Raw genomic sequence first — 21,806 nt, 5'->3', positions numbered from 1 at the left:
GCCCAGGCGGCGGCGGCGCGGGACTGGGTGCGATCATCTGGGAGGACGCCGTCCCCTGCCCCGCCGGCGCGGTGGTATCTCCCTTAAAGAACCCGGCGCCTCATTGTTCCCGGGCCCCGGCCGCCGGGAGTCGGGGGCGCCCTGCCCGGCGCCGAGAGGAAGGGGAGGCGGTGCCGGCCCCTGGCGCCCTGCCCGGCGGCTGCCCCCGCGTGGAGTCCGGATCCAACCCGCGAGCGGCGACGGGCGGCGGTCCGAGGCAGCCGGGGCCGGGATGGACCGCGAAGACGGCTGTACTCTCGCGGCCAGACTGACAGTGGTCCGTCAGATCCCGGCCCTCAGTCGCCTGACAGCCAGCCCGGGACTGTCAGCGACTCAGAGGCTCGGACCAATCCATTATTCAGTTAGTTACACAGATCAGTAAGCATCCGCCAGAAACGTCCGTTCCTTCTTTGCCAATTTATTCTGCATCTACTATTTGTCAATAAAGTGGCTGTTCCTCCTCCCAGTGGTGCATTGGCACGATGTGCAAAGCATCCCTGTCACCAATCTCAAGGATCAACCACTTACCCATTTTATTTTCTGTCCTCTATTTATGGACCTTCTCCCGAGAGTCTGGGACTGGGTTAGGTCTTTCAATTGGCTTTACTAATCCTGACCAAACCTCACAAGGGCAGGCTTACTAATCCTGTTTTTACAGGTGAGGAAACAGACCTGTGCCTTATTTGACCAAATGGTGTGTTTTTGTGGGGTGTGTGTGCCTGCTTTGAATACCCACTCTCCTGGTGTAACTGCCTCCCGCTCCCCCCCCCCCCAACCCTGCCCCAAACCCAACAATACCCGGCTCTGTAATCGGTTCAGACTTTTGTTTTAAGTACCATCTACCATTCTTTAGCTGTCTGCTGGGAATGCTGACGCTAGCCAAGGCTGTTTCTGCCCTTGAAAGTAGAGGGAAACTATGGAAGGCCTTATTACCTGTGTGGGTAACTGATCAGAATCAGGAGAGGGGTATCTCTTCTGGTCAGAAGAGCCTTTTTCCTTTTGTTGTGTCAGTAAATACAGGAATCCCTCATCTGACGCTGACTGCAGAACTGAGACTTGAAATCCATCCCCAGAACCCCCAAAGATAGGCAGTGAGGTGAAATCAACGTGTTACGGAGGCTGAAGTTTAAATAATTTGGGGTATCTCTTCAGGAAAAACATTACAGAATGGCTCCAAGAACACACTACTGAGACCTTGGAAAGTGTCTTTATAGGGGACTCAAGCTTAAGCTTCATTAGCTTCAGGGTAGATCTGCCTGGCTTATTAAGTTACAACATTATTTGTTTGCCCATAGGACTTTCACTAGACTGAGAGTTCCTGGGGACAGGAATCTTATCTATCTATGATTCCTCTCTGAAGCCTCCTCTATCTGATATGGGACCAAAACACACCTGAGGATAGTACTACATTGCTTGTGAGGAGACAAAACAATGTAACTCATTAAGAAAATCTGGCAACACATAGCCACTCTCCGTATATATTTACTATTTCACCCAGCAATCCTAAGCCAAATCCTAAACTTCTTAGAATCAGTCCTAGTGATACATTGGCAAAAATACAAAAAGCTGTGTGCACAAGGCTATTATTCATTATGGCATTTTTTTACAGCAAAACACTGGAAACTGCTCACATGTCAATAAAGAACTGGCTGAATAAATTATAGTACATGCACAGGATAAAGTGCTAGGCAGCTGTAAAAAGATACATGAAAGACTTCTTACATATACCAATAAACATACTAACCTGGAGTGATGTCGATATATATTGTTAGTGAAATAAAATGCATAATAGTGTTTAGATGCTATCTTCTGTATAAGTAATGGAGTGATATATACATTAATTGCTTATATTTACAAGTTAGACAATGGAAGAATAAACCCCAGTCTTCTAAAAATGGTTGCCTTTGTGAGATGGAGAGGGCAGGGATGGAAATGAGACTTCTGTGAATGTACTTTATGATACAGTGACTGGGAAACTTGTAAATGTTTTGCATATTTATAAAACAAAGTTAAGTAAAGAGAATAAAACACTCCACAAAAATAAAAAACAGATGGGAGCAAATGAGCCATTACATGTCAGATTGGTGGCAAAACTACATGGAGAAAATCATTTCAAGTGGCTTTATACGTATTTTGACTGTACTTCTCTAATGGGATATAGTCGAAGGACAACTAGAACTGCATACAAATATTAAATTTCACTTACTAGTCTGGTTGTTAGTAGTAATATTGACACTGCTATTTTGAAACTATGATAGATATTTAAAGATAAAGCCAATAAGCATGTTAATGTCATTAGGCATCAAGAATTTCAACATATGAGAAAAAGTTAAAAATATTAAACAAGCCTAGGATAATTTTAGATCTGAGTTAGATAGCAGAATGAACAAAGTACATATTGTCCTCTTAAAAAATGTGTTTTCTAGCTCTCTGCTGAAAAGGCCTAGAAACAATCACGAACCCAGTAGTAACAAACACCCCTAATGCACAGATTTGATCTCCACATACCATTTTCCAGTTTCAAAAAAATTAAAAAGTAAGCAAAGAGAATCAAGGCTCCTTAGATAAATGGCTGGTTCCAGATCTGGATCATCTCATGCCTGGAAGCCAGGAAGCCATCAAAGACTATTGGGGTCACGTAAGGATGACTGAGGAACCGATATGAAGGGGTCCCACTGGCCAAAGATGGAACAATTTCGGCATTAAAAGAACAATAATGACTTCAGTAGGTTAGAACACATAAAATATATAAAAATCCGTTAGTTAATAATAATGATACTTAAGGAAAACAGCATGTTTGTTACCCATGGAGTTTTATAGGGAGTCAACTAATTACTGTGAACATTGATAAAGGGAAATAATCAAACATTTTTTTTCTGGTCATTCCTCGATCAGTTATATTGTAGGTAGGCAAATAGGTAAAAGTTATTTTTTTGGTAGAAGAATTCCGACTAATAAATGCAGAAGAAACGATAGGATTAGAAAATCATGATTTTGCAAACCTTAGTGAAGTAATGAGTCTGGGTGAAGATCATGAAATGATGCTAAAACAATTGGATAAAAGGTGTTGGGGAATTTTGTAATGGAAAACTTACGCTGACAGTGCCTGAACCCAGTGATCAAACTTAACATCACCAGGAGGGGGATTCAGCGCTCTCCAAGAAATATTGTTGCCTTAAAAAGCAAAAAAGAAGCTAAGTCTAATCAAGCCAAGATCTAATTACCAGTTTACCAGAAATAAGGGAGATAGACAAATCAGCCATAATCACCCAAACTCAAAATGTGGGACATTCTACTACACAAGTGACCTGGTTTTTGCAACAAATTCATGGTGTGAAATTTCAAAAGGAAGACAGAACGTTAAAGCATAAAAATCAAGACACTTGCCAAATGCAATAACCTCATTTGGATCCTGATTCAAGCGAGCCACTGTCAAAAGACATGTTTGGTACAATCAGGGAAATTTGAACATAGACTGATAGATTAAATTAAGGAATTATTGTCCTTTTCTGTTAGGTGCAATAATGGCATAGTGCCTGTGAAAATAAAAGCCTTTTTCAATTAGAATAGCACATGGATGTGTTACAGATAAAGTGTAATGAGGTCTGGGCTATGCTTTACAACCCACAAGCAGTATAGCAAACAAAAAGAGGGAGGAAGATTGGTAAAATGTTGATAGTTGTTGAAACCTGGTGCTGGGTACATGGGGTCCACTATTCTACTTTGGTATATGTCTGAATTTTCCCATTATAACAAGTTAGACAACTATGCTCAAAAAATTAAATGACGGTTTTAGACAGGTGGGAACTTGGATGTAGCAATCCTGCCCCCTTGTGGCAGGTTCTATTAGTACAGCTGGTGCCCCAGCCTTTAAGGCAGGTCTGAATTCCCAGACGGGTGTAGAGCCACGTTGTAAAATCTCACAAGAACCCTGGGAAATGAGTAGTATTAGTACACCATTTCTAAGCTGAGAAAAGGGAGACTCAGAGGAACTCAGTAACTTAAGTTCCTAGGAAGTCATTGGTGGACCCAAGACTCCAGGTCCAAGTCCTATAAATTGCTGTGTTTTCAGACTTTATTTTTCCTATCTGAACAAAGGGGTCCCATGCAAAGAGGCAGGTGGAGATGCCCCTAATTACGATAGGTCCATAGGAAGCAAATCACTGGGGAGCAATTTTGCCTGTAAAATACAGATAAATATAAATAGGTACTATAAATGTAAATAAAATAGGTAATATTCATATTCCTCCCTGTGCCAGCACTGTGCAAACAGTACACTTTTACAACCGAGGAAGCAGTGGTTCTAAGAAGACAGAATCACACAGCTAGGAAATATCTGAATTGGGACTTGAACCCTGGTCTGACTACAATGCCCATGTGTTTTTTAATTAATTTTTTGAGATATAGTTTGCATACAGTGGAACGCTCACATCTTAAGAGTATAACGATTGTGTTTTGAAGTTCAACTATTTTAACTATAGTATCCTGCTTGTCTCACTTTTAGCATGGATAGAAATATTAATTTTTTCATGGATAGTTTTTTTTTTTTTTTTTTCTACGTAGGAATGGGAGCCATGACAGAGAAGAAAATGGTCAAGAAAGGAAGCTTGCATGGTAAGGTCAAAGTTCACAGTTCTGCCTAGAGCTGACCAGCCCTCTGATAACTTTTTTTTTTCCTTATAGGAGAGGGTGGCTCCTATTTTTATCTCCTGTCTTCTTTTAGAAGAATCTCCTCATGCCCTCTCAGCCAGTTAAACATACAATTAAGATCATACAGTGGATCTCAAATGGGTCAGGTTGCCTTTCAGGGCCATTTGGCAGAATGTCTGGAGACATTTTGGTTATCACACTGGGAGGGTGGGTGCTGCTGACATCCAGTAGGTAGAGACCGAGGATGCTGCTACAATGCACAAGAGAGTCACCCACTGCAAAGAATGATCCTGCTTAAAATGTCAATAGTGTGGAAATCAGTAACAGCAGTAGACCAACTATGCAAATGCAGCTTCAGGGCAAGTCTCAGTCTCCTTTCCCACCAGGCTGCTGGCCCTAAATTCCTCCTCTGCAGAAATTCTGGAGGCATGACTGATGCTTTATCAGAGACATGGTACCCTCTGAACTCATCTCACCCTAGGCTAGTCACAAGGTGTTATCAACATACTACTAAATTATTAAGGACGACTAACCAGGCCTACTAGTGACTGTTTGGGGAACAGCTCCTATCTCCCCATAGCAGGGAGAATCCCCATCTATGTTCTCTCCCCTCTCCTTCCCAGCCACATCTCTGCAGGGGGAGGCTGATGGAGAAACACCTTTAAGGAGAGTGCCAGCTCTGGCACTAACATGCTTTGTGACCTTGAACAAGTCTCCCTGTTCCGTGCCTCAGTTTCTTCATTATACATAATGAGGGGACCAGCTCATCTCTACAGATCTTTCCAGCTCTGACATCTGATTCTTTAGTTCTACACCTCCACCAAGCAGATTGAAATGCTTATTCCTGATCCAGCCCCCAAACAAGTGATTTAGGGTACCAAGAAGGTCGTGGGCCAGGCACAACTTCAGCTGTTTTGTCTTTGGATGGGTCCTAGTTGTCTCCTCAGTGAGGACTGAGAACAGTGGAGAAGCTAGTAGTTAAGACCAACCTCCCCATCCCCTGTCCTTGGTGCCAAGAGCTGCTGCTAGGCGGTGTCCCCATCTGATAGCCAATATGGTTGAGGAGGGCCACAAGACAAGGTCCCAAGAGCATCTCAAACTGAGGATTCGTTCAGCTCCTCAGCGGATACTAAGATGTTGGAGCTTTGGCTGCCCCTGGCCTTTCTGGAAGTTGTATGTTACAAGGGCAGAAACCCAATCAAACTGACTGAAAAGGAATAGTTGGCAGGTGTGCCTGAGAGGAACTGAGATGGGAATACCAGTTGCAGGAAAGCTTTGATCCAGCAGCTCACATATCACCAAAGACTCAGCTTTCTGTATGCTGCCTCCCACTTTGCCGACTACATCTTAAGGCCAGCTTCTCTGATGGGCCCAGGTGGTAGGCAGCAGTCCCAGGGGTTCAGCCTCAGGAGTTTGCCCCTGCAGGAAAGAGAAAGTCAGCCACTCCATTCCTCAACAACAGTCCTGAGATTGAGTCCTGAGTCTTTGGATCTGATTGGCTCACTAAGGATTGTGGGCCTTCCTTGATCAAGCTCTGTGTCCTGGAGAATAGGGCTTATTTACTGGTGGGGGCAGTTAGCAAATATCACTTCACAAACTCCTCCCAAAGAGTTAATCTGTGCCTGGCACATGGTGGGCTCTTTATTCATCCATAAGTCAACAGCTATTTAGTGAGCAACTACTATGTGCAAGAAATTATGCTAGATGCTGGTGAAAAGGCAGTGAACAAGAAGACAAGGTCCCTGCCCTCATAGCCTACCCGGGGTGACAGATGCCTAAACAACCGAAGACAGTACAATGTCATTTAGTGCCACAGGAGATTACATGAGCCCAGAGGAGAGATCCGAAATTGTTCTTACATGAAAGGGATACAAGGTCAGGGAAAGCTTTAAACAAGAAGTGACATTTAAATTGAGATTCAAGGGGGCACCTGGGTGGCTTAGTCGGTTAAGCATCTGACTTCAGCTCAAGTTATGATCTCATGGTTGGTGAGTTCAAGCCTCTCGGGCTCTGTGCTGACAGCTCAGAGCCTGGAGCCTGCTTCAGATTCTCTGTTTCCCTTTCTTTCTGCTCCTCCCCTGCTCACACTCTGTCTCTCTCAAAAATCAAACATTTAAAAAATTTTTAAAAAGAGTCTTTTGTGTTTTGTCCTGCTCTGTTTTTATATTACTTTTGCTTTCCTTTCCTTATGTTCATCTGTTTTGTATCTTAAATTTCTCATATGAGTGAAGTCATATATTTGTCTTTCTCTGACTAATTTCGCTTAGCCTGATACCCTCCAGTTCCATCCACGTAGTTGCAAATGGCAAGATTTCATTCTTTTTGGTTGCCGAATAATACTCCATTGTATATATATGCCATATCTTCTTGATCCATTCATCCATCGATGGACGTTTGGGCTCTTTCCATACTTTGGCTATTGTTGATAGTGCTGCTATAAACATGGGGGTGCATGTGCCCCTTCGACACAGCACAACTGTCTCCCTTGGATAAATGCCTAGCAGTGCAATTGCTGGGTCATAGGGTAGTTCTATTTTTAATTTTTTGAGGAACCTCCATACTGTTTTCCAAAGTGGCTGCACCAGTTTGCATTCCCACCAACAACGCAAAAGAGATCCTCTTTCTCTGCACCCTCGCCAACATCTGCTGTTGCCTGAATTGTTAATGTTAGCTGTTCTGACAGGTGTGAGGTGGTATCTCATTGTGGCTTTGATTTATGTTTCCCTGATGATGAGTGAGGTTGAACATTTTTTCATGTGTCGGTTGGCCATCTGGATGTCTTTGGAGAAATGTCTATTCATGTCTTTTGCCCATTTCTTCACTGGATTATTTGTTTTTTGGGGTGTTGAGTTTGCTAAGTTCTTTATAGATTTTGGATACTAACCCTTTATCTGAGATGTCATTTGCAAATATCTTCTCCCATTCCATTGGTTGCCTTTTAGTTTTGTTGATTTCTTCCTTCACTGTGCAGAACCTTTTTATTTTGATGAAGTCCCAATAGTTCATTTTTGCTTTTGTTTCCCTTGCCTCTGGAGACGTGTGGAGTAAGAAGTTGCTGTGGCTGAGGTCAAAGAGGTTTTTGCCTGCTTTCTCCTCTGGGATTTTGATGGCTTCCTGTCTTACGTTTAGGTCTTTCATCCATTTTGAGTTTCTTTTTGTGTATGGTGTAAGAGAGTGGTCCAGGTTCATTTTTCTGTGTGTCGCTGTCCAGTTTTCCCAGCACCACTTGCTGAAGAGACTGTCTTTATTCCACTGATATTCTTTCCTGCTTTGTCGAAGATTAGCTGGCCATACGTTTGTGGGTTCCTGTTCCTGTTTCTTAATAGGGCCCAACCCCAGTTGAAGGGGGCAGAGGTGTGCTGATCAGCCCTAAACGTCCAACATGAGGCAGGAGCCAGATCCTGCAGGGTCCGGTAGACCCTGTTATGGATCTTGAGATAAAAGTGAGTCATCGAAGTTGTTTTTTATTTTATTTTTTTTATTTATTTTTTATTTTTTAAAAAAAAAATTTTTTTTTTCAACGTTTATTTATTTTTGGGACAGAGAGAGACAGAGCATGAATGGGGGAGGGGCAGAGAGAGAGGGAGACACAGAATCGGAAGCAGGCTCCAGGCTCTGAGCCATCAGCCCAGAGCCTGACGCGGGGCTCGAACTCACGGACCGCGAGATCGTGACCTGGCTGAAGTCGGACGCTTAACCGACTGCACCACCCAGGCGCCCCTGAAGTTGTTTTTTAAAATTGTGGTAAAATATATATAACATAAAGCTGACTTTTTTTTTTTTTTAACCTTAAGTAAGTCTCCACATCCAGGATGGGGCTTGAACTGACGACCCTGAGATCAAGAGTCACATGCTCCACCGAATGAGCTAGCCAGGTGCCCCAAAGTTGATCATTTTTAAGGGTACAGTTCAGTGTTAAGTACATTCACAGTGTGGCACAGCCATCACCATCCATCTCCAGAACTCCTTCGTCTTCCGAAACTGAACCTCTGTCCCCGTTAAGCACTAACTCCCCGTCCCCTCTCCTTCTCAGCCTCTGGCAACTGCCATCCTACTTTCTGTCTCTATGAACTTGCCTATTCCACGTAACTCATAAAAGCACTGTATGATATTTAAGAGTATTTGTCCTTTTGTGTCTGCCTTCTTTCACTTAGCATAATGCCTTCAATTCATGCATCAAGCGTCAGCATTTCTTCGTGTTAAGGCTGAATAATCTTCCATTGTATGTACACACCACATTTTGCTTACCCATTCATCCTTCCATCACCGACGGGGTTTAAGTAGAGATTTTAAACATGATCAGATTTGCAGTTCAGAAGATCACTTAGCTGCCAGGTGGAGGTTGGACCAAGGGTGGCGGGAGGAACAGAGAGAAGTTGGCTGCAAAGGTCTAGGCCAGAGGCGATGCGTGGTGGCGTAGATGAGGCTGTGACCAGGAAAGAGGGGACAATTAGACTGAAGGGCAGGTGGGAGATTGTACAGGGTCTGGGGTTTGGAAATTTGGCATGAGAAGGAGGAATTGTCAAAGAGTGTGGGGCTGAGCTCAGTTTTCCTTAAGGACCCAGATCTGAGGGAGTCCGCTGAGCTGAGGATAAGATGTCCTCTCCTCACATGTCAGAGCCTCCTTCTCACCAGCCCTACCTTCTGGGGATCACAGACTGAGCCACCGAGAAACTCTCGTAAGCTGGCTTTCCCTGTGGCCTTCTAACAGAGAGAGGGCACGCCGGTATGCACATTCTTGTTTCCCTGACTGTTCAATGTATCTTGGTAAATTCCTACATTGATATCTGCTTTAGTGATTGAATCTGCCTCTGCCGCTTGGTTTTTGTTAATCCATTGGTGAAAGATGAATTCCCTTTCAGTGTGCTTCGAGAAGTCATGGTTCTGATGACTCAGCCCCAAACTCAGGACCAAGAGAGATGCTGCCTAGTGAGCCTTTCTCATGCCCGTCAGACCTCTGTCGCACTGTATTATATGCCGGGAATTCTTAAAATTCTAGGCGATTCTAGCCAAGGAGGCAGGTGCCTGAGCTGCACTCTGGTTATGCTGTGTGGTTGTAGCTTGCTCCTCCCACTGCTGGTGGGACCCTACAACATTCTAGGGAAGCAACCTGTCAATGTTTACTAAGTACCCTTTCAAAAATCAATCCCATTTCTGAGAGTCTAGGCTAAGGAGGTAATTGAAAATGCGACAGTCCCTGTAGCATTATTGATAACAGTGAGAAACTGAAAGCAAAAAATGTGTCCAATGATATATCGATAGGATGGGATATTCTGCAGCCATTAGAAAGTAGGCATTCCCAAAAGAGTAGGTCCTCTTCTTAAACAGGTGAGACTAATCTTTGTGGAAGTGGGGTGGTTATTGATGGGGAAGGTGAAGGAGTCTTCTGGGGTGATGGAAATGTTCTGGATCTTAACCTGGGTGATGGTGATGTGGATGAGTACATATGTAAAAATTCCTTGAACTCGGCACTTCCTGTTTGTGTTCTCTGTTTGTGTGATGAGACCCCGATGGAAAATAATGAGTTCTGAAGGCAATGCCCACTAGAATGTAAGCTCCTAGAGGGGATGGCTTTGTCTGTTCCCGCTGGTGGCCGTGTGCCCAGAGCCCAGAGCCACGCTCAGCACGGACCAGGCCCTCAGTTCCATCCTATTCGACGATTATAGAAAACGTTTGGGACAACACGTTAAATGAAAAACAAGTCCCAAGGCTGCACGGCTTTTCAGTACGCTGTGACTGTCGAGTTGTAAAAATGATGGACAGGAGAATAATCGGAAGGAAATGGAGTAAATGTGGTTGTGTTGAATGGTGCAGTATGGGAGAGGAGTTTTTAAAGTTTCCTTGATGAACGTCTCCTTTCCCTTCTGTTATTCTGCACGGAACATCGCTTGGAAATAGCTGATGATGGAGTGTAACACTGATTGAGCGCTTATTCTGTGCCAGGCTTTTTTTTTTTTTTTAATTTTTTTTTAACGTTTTATTTATTTTTGAGAGAGGGAGAGACAGAGCATGAACAGGGGAGGGTCAGAGAGAGGGAGACACAGAATCTGAAACAGGCTCCAGGCTCCGAGCTGTCAGCACAGAGCCCGACGCGGGGCTCGAACTCACGGACCGCGAGATCATGACCTGAGCCGAAGTCGGCCGCTTAACCGACTGAGCCACCCAGGCGCCCCTGTGCCAGGCTTTTTAAGCTTGCAGAAATGTACCCTTTACTTTTATTAACTCGGTTGATTTTCACAACAACCCTATGGACGTGGGCGTTTCTCCCTGTTTTACAGACAGGGGGACAGAGGCACAGAGCAGTTCAAGAACCTTACCGAAGCTACACAACCCTAAATGGCAGATCTGGAAGGGAGGCCCAGCAGTCTGGCGGTAAGTGGTTAAGCGACCACTGTGCCACGCCGCCCCTCGAAAGCTAATGCCAGGCGCCTAGATTTGAGGCCTTTGTGACTACGAGCCCAGGGACAAATGGGCCTCTTTGCTTTCCTGTCCCTGTGATTGACTGTCTCTCCCAAATAGTCAGACACCTCAAAGGAGTGAAGAGATGTGTGAGGGAGGGAGAACCAGAACCGCAAGAGAAGAGGTGAGCAGAGGGGTAATCACAGGCCTGGTTTCCCTGTCACCCGCCTCCCCACACCAGAAGCCCGGGGAGAGCACCTCCTCTCCCAGGCTGGCTCTGGCCCTGCCCCTCGGACGAACAGGCCCTGTCCTGCCTGGAAGCTCATCCCCTCCCATCCCCGGTACGAGTCAGCTCTGCTCCTGGAGGTTAAGGGGACTGGGCCACCGTGTTTACCGGGACTCGAGCAGGACACACGTCTTTGGCTCCGTCACCCACAGGAGCGCTTGCTGCTGTTGGCAGACGGTTTTGAGTCCCTGCCCGGCTGCTCCCTGCTGTGAGGCCTGGGGCAACTTACTTGACCTCTCACCAGCCTCGATTTCTCTGTATATTAAGTGGAGGTACTAAAAAGTACAGGTAGGGATTGAACGCAACAGTGTGGGTGATGCATTTGGCACTGTGGCCCTCAAAGCAGGGTAACTGGTATGTCATTATCATCATCATCATCATCATCATCATCATCATCATCATCCTGCCACCCTCATCCTCTTCAGGGTCATGGGAGGCTTGGAGAGATGGGCTGAAAGGCATTCAGAGGTCTTGGCTGCCAGGATGCCTTTCTAATCAGCACCAACGTCAGACTCCAGCTATTAATACCCAGCCAGCCCCACCAGTCCGTAGATTTAGCGTTCCAAAGAGGAGGTACAGAGGTGGAGAGGGCGGGTCTGGGGAACAGGTGGCTGAGGACTGGAGAAGGAGCCCTTTCTCTGCGGGAACAACCCTTCCCAGCCCCGCAGGCCGACTTGGCCTGTCCCCCAGACACCCTCCACCTGTGGTCTAGGGTCTGGGAAGGTGTGAAATTCCTGCCTGGAGCTGCGCTGCAGGCAGTCAGACTCTCAGTCCCCTGAGGGCACGGCACTGTCCTTCCAGGAATCCAATGTCCCGAGTGAGCAGGGCCCCCCACTTGGGCCTCCAGAAAAGACAAACCAGCTCATGGCAGTGTGGAACGGAGTGAGGGCGGAGAGAGCCCCCGGAGCTCCCAATCTCTCCTCCTGACTTAGAGCACAGCCTCCCATACACAGCTGGGTGACGGGGCAGATGGACGCGCCCCAGCCTCAGTTTCCTCCCGTTCCCTGGGAATAATCATTTTCAACCCTTTCACACCATAGAAACATTTTCACTCGGCTGTGGAAAGAACAAATGGAATGATTCACGCGGAGCACGGGGCTCAGTGCGCAGTAAGTGTGCGGTGAAGAGATGCTGTTGGGAGCCCAGTTTCTTCATCTTATACGTGACTTCTTGTTCCTTCCTGCATGAGCGGCGGCAGACCTCAAGGAGCAAAGATCTTCCGGGAATTTCCCAGTCCCCCACCGGAGCTAAGAATTCTATCCATGAATGTTTCTTTGTTTTCTTATACTGATTTAAAAAAAAATTTTTTTTAATGTTTTATTTATTCTTGAGGGAGAGAGAGACAGAGTATGAGCGGGGATGGGGCACAGAGAGAGGGAGACACAGAATCCGAAGCAGGCTCTAGGCTCTGAGCCATCAGCACAGAGCCCGACGCGGGACTCGAACTCATGAACCATGAGATCATGACCTGAGCCGAAGTCGGACGCTCAACCGACTGAGCCACCCAGGCACCCCTCTTATACTGATTTTTGAAAAATGAATAACCTATTTTTAATTTTTTAATGTTTATTTATTTTGAGAGAGAAAGACAGAGAGAGAGAGAGAGAGAGAGAGAGAGAGAGAGAGAGTGTGAGCAGGGTAGAGGCAAAGAGAGGGAGAGAGAATCCCAAACAGGTGCCACACTGTCAGCAGAGCCCGATGCGGGGCTTGGTCCCACTAATGGTGAGATCATGACCTGAGCCGAAATCGAGAGCCAGATGCTTAAATGACTGAGCCACCCAGGCACCCCTAATAACCTATTTAAAAACAATTATTTATTTATTAAAATTGTTTTCAATATTTATTATTTAATTTCAAGTGAGAGAGAGAGAGAGAGAGAGAGAGACAAAGAGAGAGAGAGAGAGAGAGACAGAATGCGAACGGGGGAGGATTATAGAGAGGGAGGGAGACACAGCATCTGAAGCAGGCTCCAGACTCCGAGCTGTCAGCACAGAACCTGAAGACGCAGGGCTGGAACTCATGAACCGTGATATCATGACCTGAGCCGAAGTCAGATGCTTAACTGACTGAGCCACCCAGGCACCCCAATAACCTATTTTTTAGAGCAGTTTTACATTCACAGCAAAATTGAGCAGAAGGTGCAGACAGTCCCCATATATCCCCTGTCTCCCCCATCAATATCCGCCACCATCAACATGATGCACCAGTGTGGCACATTTTTACAATCAATGAACCCACTGTGACATGTCATTATTACCCAAAGTCCTTAGCTCACATTACAGTTCGCTCTTAGCATGTAAGAGTTTCTATAAATGTATATGACATGTATCTACCATTATAGTATTATACAGAATATTTTTACTGCCCTAAAAATTCCATATGCTTCACTTATTCATCTCTCCCTTTCCCCAAACCCCTGGAAACCACTGAACTTTTTACTGTCTCCATATTGCCTTCTTCAGGATGTCATAAGGTTGGAATCACATAATATATAGCCTTTTCAGATTGGTTTCTTTCACTTAGTAATATAATATGCCTTTAAATTTCTTCCATGTCTTTATGAGTGGCTTGATAGCTTGCTCTCTCTCTCTCTCTCTCTCTCTCTCTCACTCTCTCTCTCTCTTTGTGCTGAATAATATTCCACTGTATGGTTGTACCATAGTTTATTTATCCATTCACTTGCTGGAGGACATTTGGTTGCTTTCAAGTTTTGGCAATTATGAGTAAAGCCTCTATAAATATTTACATGCAGGTTTTTGTGTGGGCATAAGTTTTCAACTCATTTGGGCACATACTGAGGAACCTGATTCCTGTATCTTCTGGTAAGAGTATGTTGAGTTTGATAAGAAATTGCCAAACTGGGTTCCAAAGTGGCTGTGCCACTTTACCTCCCCCCAGAATGAATGAGAGTTCCTGTTTCTCCACATCCTTGCCAGCATTTGGTGATGTCAGTGTTTTGAATTTGGGTCATTCTAATGGATGTGTCATGGTATCTCATTTTTGTTTTAATTTTCAATTCCCTAATGACATATGATGTTGAGCATCTTTTCATATGCTTATTTGCCATCCGTATATCTTCTTTGGTGAGCTCTTCAGATCTTCTGTCCGTGTTGTAATTGAGTTGTTCATTTTCTTATTGTTGACTTTTAAGCGTTCTTTGCAGACGTTGGGTCACGGTTCTTTATCAAACATGTCTTTTGCAAATATTTCCTCCCATCCATGGCTTGTTTTCTCATTCTCTGGGTTGATTTTTATTACTGATTCCATTTTTTTTTCCTTGCGATTGAAAAAAAAAGTATTCTTATAAGTATGTGTTACATGAATAGCATGTAGCTTGGTTTTGCCAGTGCCTTCCTTCATCTATGAGGGACCCCACTTTTGTCAGATGTACCAGGCAGTCCGCATGTTCAGTATTGTGCCCCAGAGAAGGAGCGTAACTTGCTTGAGATCGCACAGCATGTTTGCTAAGATGATATATCCCTCTCATGTGCTTAGCCTTCCCAGTAACCAGAGAACTGTCTTCTTTGGTCTGTGTGAGACTCCTGGAATGCTGCTTCTTTTTTCTTAACTTTAAACGAATTAGGTAGACCATCAGGTGACAAAAGCAGGTATTTTTCATAAAGGAAAAAAGAAATTAAAAAGGCCTCATCATCATGCCACCTCAATAAATCTTTTTCACTTTTCTGACAGTTTTGTCTGTCCATCTAGCAAAGGCTGGGATGAGGTGTGCACAAAACTGTCATAGTGATCATCGTGGTTTCTTCTTTTTTATGTTACCTTTTCCCAGGTTTTAGTTTGCAAAATGATATTTGAGAATGGCTGCTTAATATATTTTTTAATTTTTTTTATATTTATTTTTGAGAGAGAGAGACGGAGCATGAGCAGGGGAGGGGCAGAGAGGGAGACACAGAATCCAAAGCAGGCTCCAGGCTCTGAGCGGTCAGCACAGAGCCCGATGCAGGGCTCGAACCCACGGACCGCAAGATCATGACCTGAGCTGAAGTCGGATGCTTAACCGACTGAGCCACCAGGGCTTATATCTTATTTGAAACAGCCCCCCTGACTGTAAGTCTCACTCCATCCCACTGTCCTGTTTTCTTCTCTTGATAGTATTTATTACTCTCAGAAATTATCTTTATTTATTTTCATGTCTGTCTTCTCCTAACAGAGAATGTAAGCTCTGTGAGGCCAGGGGACTTTTCGATCTCACTTGCTCTGTGTCTCCAGTGATTACAACAGTGCCTGGCACATAACCTATCAATAAATATTTAATTGACTCAAGAATTCAGAAGACCACAGTTTTCTGAGTTGGTCATTGACTACCCAATTTTTTTTTTTTTTTTTTTTTTTTTTACTGACTAGTCGACTTGTTAGTTTATTTCAGGGGAATCAAGTGGTTGGGGAGGAGGGTTTTGGATTCCTCTCTCCCCTTTGTCATTTATTAACTTTGTGACGTTGGCCAGTATATTTAGCTTCTCCGAATCTAGGTTTCCTTATTTGTAATGAGGGTAATATCAGTGCCTGCCTTGTAGCCACTACAAGGTAGTTACCGTGAGGATTTAATAAAAATAATACGTGGCAAGTGCTTAGCACAATGCATATGAAATACAGCATGAGTGACATTAGCCGTTCATCACTGGCACCCTAAGTACTCCCCAGGTGTTGTCTCATGTGATCCTCAAAACTGCCCAGATTACAGGACCATATTTGTGTGTGTCTGTGAAAATCCACTGAGTTGCACATTTATTTGTATACCTTTCTGTATTTGGATTGTAGTCGATAGAAAGTTTGCCTAACAACAGCAAAAAGCCAATGAGGTAGGAGCCGTCATCATCCCCATTTTACAGATTGGGAAACTGAGGGTCAAAGAGGTAAGTCATTGGCTCAAGATCACAAGAGAGCTGAAGCTCTGCGACCCGTGCTTTTAACAGCTCTTCATGCCCCCACGTGCTGCCTGGCCTGTTCAAACACTCAGTAAACAAACAGTAGCTTTTATTGTGGTTAACATGCAACATTTTTGTTGTTGAAAAATTTTCTTCTATTTTCTTTTATTTTTTTTAAGTTAATTTATTTATTTGTTTTGAGAGAGAGAGCAGGGGAGGAGGAGAGAGAGAGGGAGAGAGAATCTCAAGAAAACCCCATGCTCAGTGTGGAGCCCAACGTGGGGCCCAACCACGACCCGAGCTGATATCAAGAGTCGGATGCTCAACCGACTGAGCCACCCAGGCAGTCATTTTTTTTTCTTCTATTTTAAATAATGCTTCAGAGTACATCTTTGGGCATTTTTGGCTTTTCTCTGCTTTTGAATTATTTCCCTTAGATAAAACCCCAAGGATAGAATTAACGGCAGGAAATGCCTAGAGAGCTGAAGTGACTTTGCTCAAGGTCACATATAAGTAGTGGTGCTTGGAGTAGGGCCATCATGCACAGTTGTACAGGTTGTTCACTTCACAAGGACGATTGATCCAGGGGTAAGTGGGCTTCCCAGAGGAGGTCCAGTAGGAGCTGAGCCTTTGGCAATGTTTGAAGGGGCAGAGGTAAAAGGGCATTGCAAGTAGGGGCACATAGGAGAAGAGAATGAGGAGAGCGTGATGGGGAAACCAGTTTCAAAGGAGCAGAGAATCAGAAAAAGGGGGATATGAGGAGGTAGGTAGGGCTGGGTCATTCATTCATTCCCTAAATATTTGCTAGGCTCCTACTGTATGTTGGGAGCTGTGGATACAGCAGTGAACAAGCCCATCCAATCCTGGTACTCATGGAACAGGTACTTTATTGGTTGGGGGTGGGGACAACAATTGACAAGGAAATTGAGTAAAACAATTATAGATTTTGAAAAATAGTTGGACGAAGTAGGTGCTGAGTCCAGGAACAATGCGATGGGGACCTATTTAAATAGAGTGCTAAGGAAGGCCTCTTTGGAGAGGTAACATCTTAGTTGAGAAGGGGAAGACTATTCCACGCAGGGCACCCAGCACATGCAAAGGTCCTGAGGTGGGTGCTACAGAGAGGACATTCAAAGCCAGACATGAGAGGATCTGGAGGAGTTGTAAGTTCAGAAGTCATTTCAGACAGTCTCGAGGAAAGGACTCTTGTCTCCATCCCAGTCTGATCTTTCTTCTAGGTTCAGTTTCATTTTGTCTACTGGTTGACCCCACAAAGCAGTCACCTCAAAGTTACACATCTTCCCCAACCAGCTTTCTATCTCCAGTTGTCCTTCTAGTTCTCTACACTCTCCCAGACTGTTGCCAAGCTCCTTGATTCTTCCTTCCTCATTCCCTCACTTCTATCCCTGCTTTGGCCACCTTCCTAGACCAGGGAAGCAGCCAGGTAGTCTCATGCCGGGGGCCACACACACAACAAGCACTTTGGAGGCATGCAGACATGGGTTCAAATCTCAGCTCTGCCATTCAGTATATCTCATTGGGGCTTGGTTTACAGGGAGTTAGTTATATGGTGGCTAGGGAGTCAAATGAGATGATGATGTAAGTGACAGCAGCTGGCACACAGTAGGTATTTGATAAATGACAGTGCCTTGCCCTTTCCCTACCAATCTTGGGAACCATCTTGTTTTCTTCATACCTTGACTCTTCATATTTGGGAAGCAGAGAGATGGTAAAGGTCGGGGTAACCACCAACTCCCTAAATATCTCTTTGGGGGAATCAAATCCCCAAGTATCCCCTTTTCCAAGAATTTTAAACAGATAGCTTAATTTGTAAGTACAATACCTACTATTAACTGAAGGTTTACTATGTGCTGGTTACCGTGCTAAGTGCCTTACATACACTCTTTTCTTGTCCTCATGACAGTCCTGTGAAGGTATTTCCATTGCTATCCCCATTTTATAGCTCAGGAAACAGATTCAGAAAAGTAAAGTGACTGGTCTAAAGTCACAAAGTTCAGGGATGAAATTGGGACTTGAGCCCACATTTTTCTGGCACCATAAAAACCCGTGTGCCCAACCACCAGGCAATCCTGCCTCATAGCCCATCCGGCTAAAGCAGGGAGAACCAACATGTTTCATTTCTTGAGTGCAGAAGACCCAGAGGTGAGAGATTTCCTGAATCCCATAATGGACCGGACACTAAGCTGCAGACCCACAACTGCCCCAGCAGAGCAAAATCGGTGGTCTAAGGGTGGCCTAGACCTTCATCCCTAGTGCTGGAGGACCTCCCCACGGCAACAGAGCCATAAACACAAGCAGCTCTTTCAACAGGACGCTGAGCCTGAGTCATGGAGTATTTATAGATGGGCCTCTACTCTTCCCTCAGCTCTGCCAGGATTTATCAGGTTCACTTGGGGCTCGGAGGGTGACAACTTGTTTATCATCCAAGGTGCCCAAGCGGGCTGTTGGGACATTCTCCGAGAACGAGGTCTGGTGGCCTGCCCGTGTTTAGACCTGACCTGACCCCCATACATCAGACTGAGGCAACATCAGCTGTTCCACCTTCTCCCAAATACCCCTACACCCAGCCCTCCCACAACCACACCCACACCCAGTGAACTTACGGTCTCAGGGTAAAATGGGACAGAAATGTTACTTCTCTCGGGAAGACATCTTGGATTACTCTGGAAAGGTTAAAAATTTTCCCTAGCCCCACTGCTCTTGGGAAGTGAAGCCTCACATTGGTCAGATAATTGAATTTGTCATAATAATGTTAACTAAGGACCTTCTCTGTACCCGATACCATGCTAAGAGTTTTAACATTACTTTGGAAAAGCCTCGGAATAACGTTACAGGTTGGATGTTAATTTAATATCACCTTTATAGATGAGGCAACTGAGGCTCAGAGAGGTCAAGTAACTTGCCCAAGACCGCCAATCATTGGGGCGAGCCTCAAAAATCTAGGTCTTCCTTGGTTCCAGAGCCAAAGCTGTGGGTGACCTTAGGCCAATTACTTCCCCTCTGAGCCTCTGTTTCTTTATCTGTAAAATGGAGTACTAATACCTACCTCTCATAGTCATAAGGACTGAATAAAACTGGTATGTCGTAGGCTCCCAACCACTGATTGTGGACCCTAGCCCCCAGCCTCAACAATCAGTAATTTGGCTTGTTCTAAGCCACTTAGGGCAATTAAGCAGGTCACACTGGACTCAAACTTCAGGGACTTGAATCTAGGACCCAGACTCTTCCAGTCACCACTGCCCACCCTTTGTTCCTTCCCAAGAGTAGGAGCAGAGGAATGAGGGAGTAGAAGGGGCGTTGGGAGGTTAGGGGGTGGCTGTGCTCAGAGGCACAGAGGACAGACCATGCTCTGCTGGCAGCCAGAGCTGGAGGTCTCAGTGCTGAGTTAACAGAGCAGCCCCTGGGGCCATATTTAGTGGTTGAGTGCTGACCCCAGTTGGGTGGCTTGGCTGCAGGCACTAGGCAGAACCTGCATTTATAACCCCTAATAGGTGGCCCCTGCAAAAAACCGGTGGGCTGGCTTTCTGAGTCTGAGTCTGAAGGCAACCCGCTCCTCTCTGCTGTCTTGGGCCCCTCCCTCCCCAGCCCAGTGCAGGGCACCCAACTCAAGGTTCAGACAGATTTGGGTTCAAGGCCTGGCTCTTCCACTTACGACCTGTATGACCTTAGGCAAGGTACTTAACCTTGGCGTCCTGATCTAGAAATGGAGATCATCACACATGCTTCATAGGGCAGTGATGATTAAATCAGGTCCCCTTCTTTCTTCCCCTCCCCCGCTACCACTAGGGCCCATGACCTCTAAATGTACTCCCTAAGGCCTTGACCTGGGTGTTCCAGGGGTCCTAGGCTGCTCACCTCTCACAGTGCTTCCAGAAACCCTACTCCTAAGTCCCCTCTGGCCTGTTGGCCAGGGCCCAGCTCTGACAGAGGTGACGGCCCAGCTTCCTCAGTTGCAGCTCAGGTTTCCTGCTGGACCTCAGCAAGAAGCCCCAGCTCTTTGAGACTTAATCCATAGGAACAGTGACTTTTTAAAAAGTGGGATTTCTTTCCAGCCATTTTCTATGCCTGTACAACATTTCTGATTTCTACGCTTCTTTACATAAACATAGATATAATCTTAACAGAAAAGAATCAGATTACATACAAACGACGTCTGTCTTTCTGCTTGTGGCTAACAATATATTGCCGACATCTTTTGATACTGGTATTCAATATAGAAAGCTCAAGGTCATTTTTTAAAATTAGAGAAATACTTATGTATATATGTACTTTATGCATGGGCAGTCAGAATTCTTATTGGGGTATGCTTTGTTTTATTTTTAAGTAAACTTTTCCTTGAAGTATAACATACATTCAGAAAAGTGCACAATTCACAAGGATACAGTTCAAAGCACCCTCACAAAGGGAGTGTACCTGAATAGCTCAAACTGAGATCAAGAGCCAGATCATGACCAGTGCTCCAGAGTCTGGCTTGTGACCCCTTCCGGCCCCTGCACCAAGGGCAGCACTCTCTTGATTTCTAACAGCTCAGATTAGTTAGGGCTTTTTTGAACTTTATAAAGACAGAATCATGTACGTACTCTTTTGTTCAACATTCTTTGAGATTCATCTATGTTGTTGCCCGTGGCAATATTTGTTCATTCTCACTGCTGTATAGCATTCACGGTGTGACCACACAACAATTTATTTGTTCGTTCCATTGGTGGACATTGGAGTCGTTTCCAAAGTTTTGCCACTACAAACAATACTGCAAAAAACATCCTTGTATTTAAATGGATCTATGGATCTGATTATCTATTTAACTGTCTCTAGTTGGCTAAATATATCCTTCTGTCATTATCTTTCTAGGATTTTGATAAGATAGATGCCTCAGAATAGAACTGCTGAGTCACATGTATAAATACTTTACAGTTTGATTTTGTAAAATCGTACCCCCGCCCCAAGGTCAAGGGTAGTGTCAGTGTCTATTGCCCTACACTTTCACCAAAGTTGTATATTATTAATTTTTAATAGTTTTGCCAATCTGGTAGGGGGAAAGTTAGACGTTATTGTGGTTTTAACGAGATTTTGAAAATTAGTGAGGGGAAGCCTCTTGCTTGTTTTTGTTTCGGGCGAGGGGGCATTGTCATTTATACTCTTATGCATTGCCTTTTTGTATCCTTTGCTTATTTTTAAAACTTTAACGTATTATGGGTATTGACACTTGGTCTTTACGTGTGTTTCTACTGTTCCCAACGGTCACTTGTCTTTTAGCTTTGTTTATGGAGCAACTGCCAGTTTAAATATAGTTTGTTTTCCTCCTGCTTACTGTTTATGATCTGGATCGTCCTGAGGGTGTGTGTGGCAAACCCCAGGTTCAGGCTGGTGGGGGGAGAGCAGCAGGCCAGGTGGGGTGGGCAGGTGGCCCCCAAGACCGTCTCTCTGGAGTACAAGTACCTGAACATTCGGGTCAGCACTGAGCCCCCGGGAACCTTGAGTTTGCTGCAAGCCTTCCAAATGCCATCTGGACCCCACTGTCAGGGGAGTCT

The 21,806-nt window shown here is 44.9% G+C and overlaps 1 long non-coding RNA gene across 2 annotated transcripts in view; it reads left to right on the top strand.

The window, feature by feature from the left end:
• LOC115520713 overlaps positions 1-21,806 on the top strand; it is a 29,941-nt gene that overhangs the window by 955 nt on the left and 7,180 nt on the right. Inside the window, exons 2-3 of one of the 2 annotated variants that reach the window (XR_003970850.2) lie at positions 4,603-4,653; positions 12,415-12,483. This is a non-coding gene — a long non-coding RNA (uncharacterized LOC115520713). Of the gene's footprint in view, positions 1-4,602; positions 4,654-12,414; positions 12,669-21,806 lie in introns of those variants that run through there. The other variant, XR_003970849.1, reaches the window with a different exon arrangement.

Source organism: Lynx canadensis, chromosome C1, assembly GCF_007474595.2.
Source record: "Lynx canadensis isolate LIC74 chromosome C1, mLynCan4.pri.v2, whole genome shotgun sequence".
Lineage (NCBI taxonomy): Eukaryota > Metazoa > Chordata > Mammalia > Carnivora > Felidae > Lynx > Lynx canadensis.
This window is presented reverse-complemented; position numbering and strand designations above follow the sequence as displayed.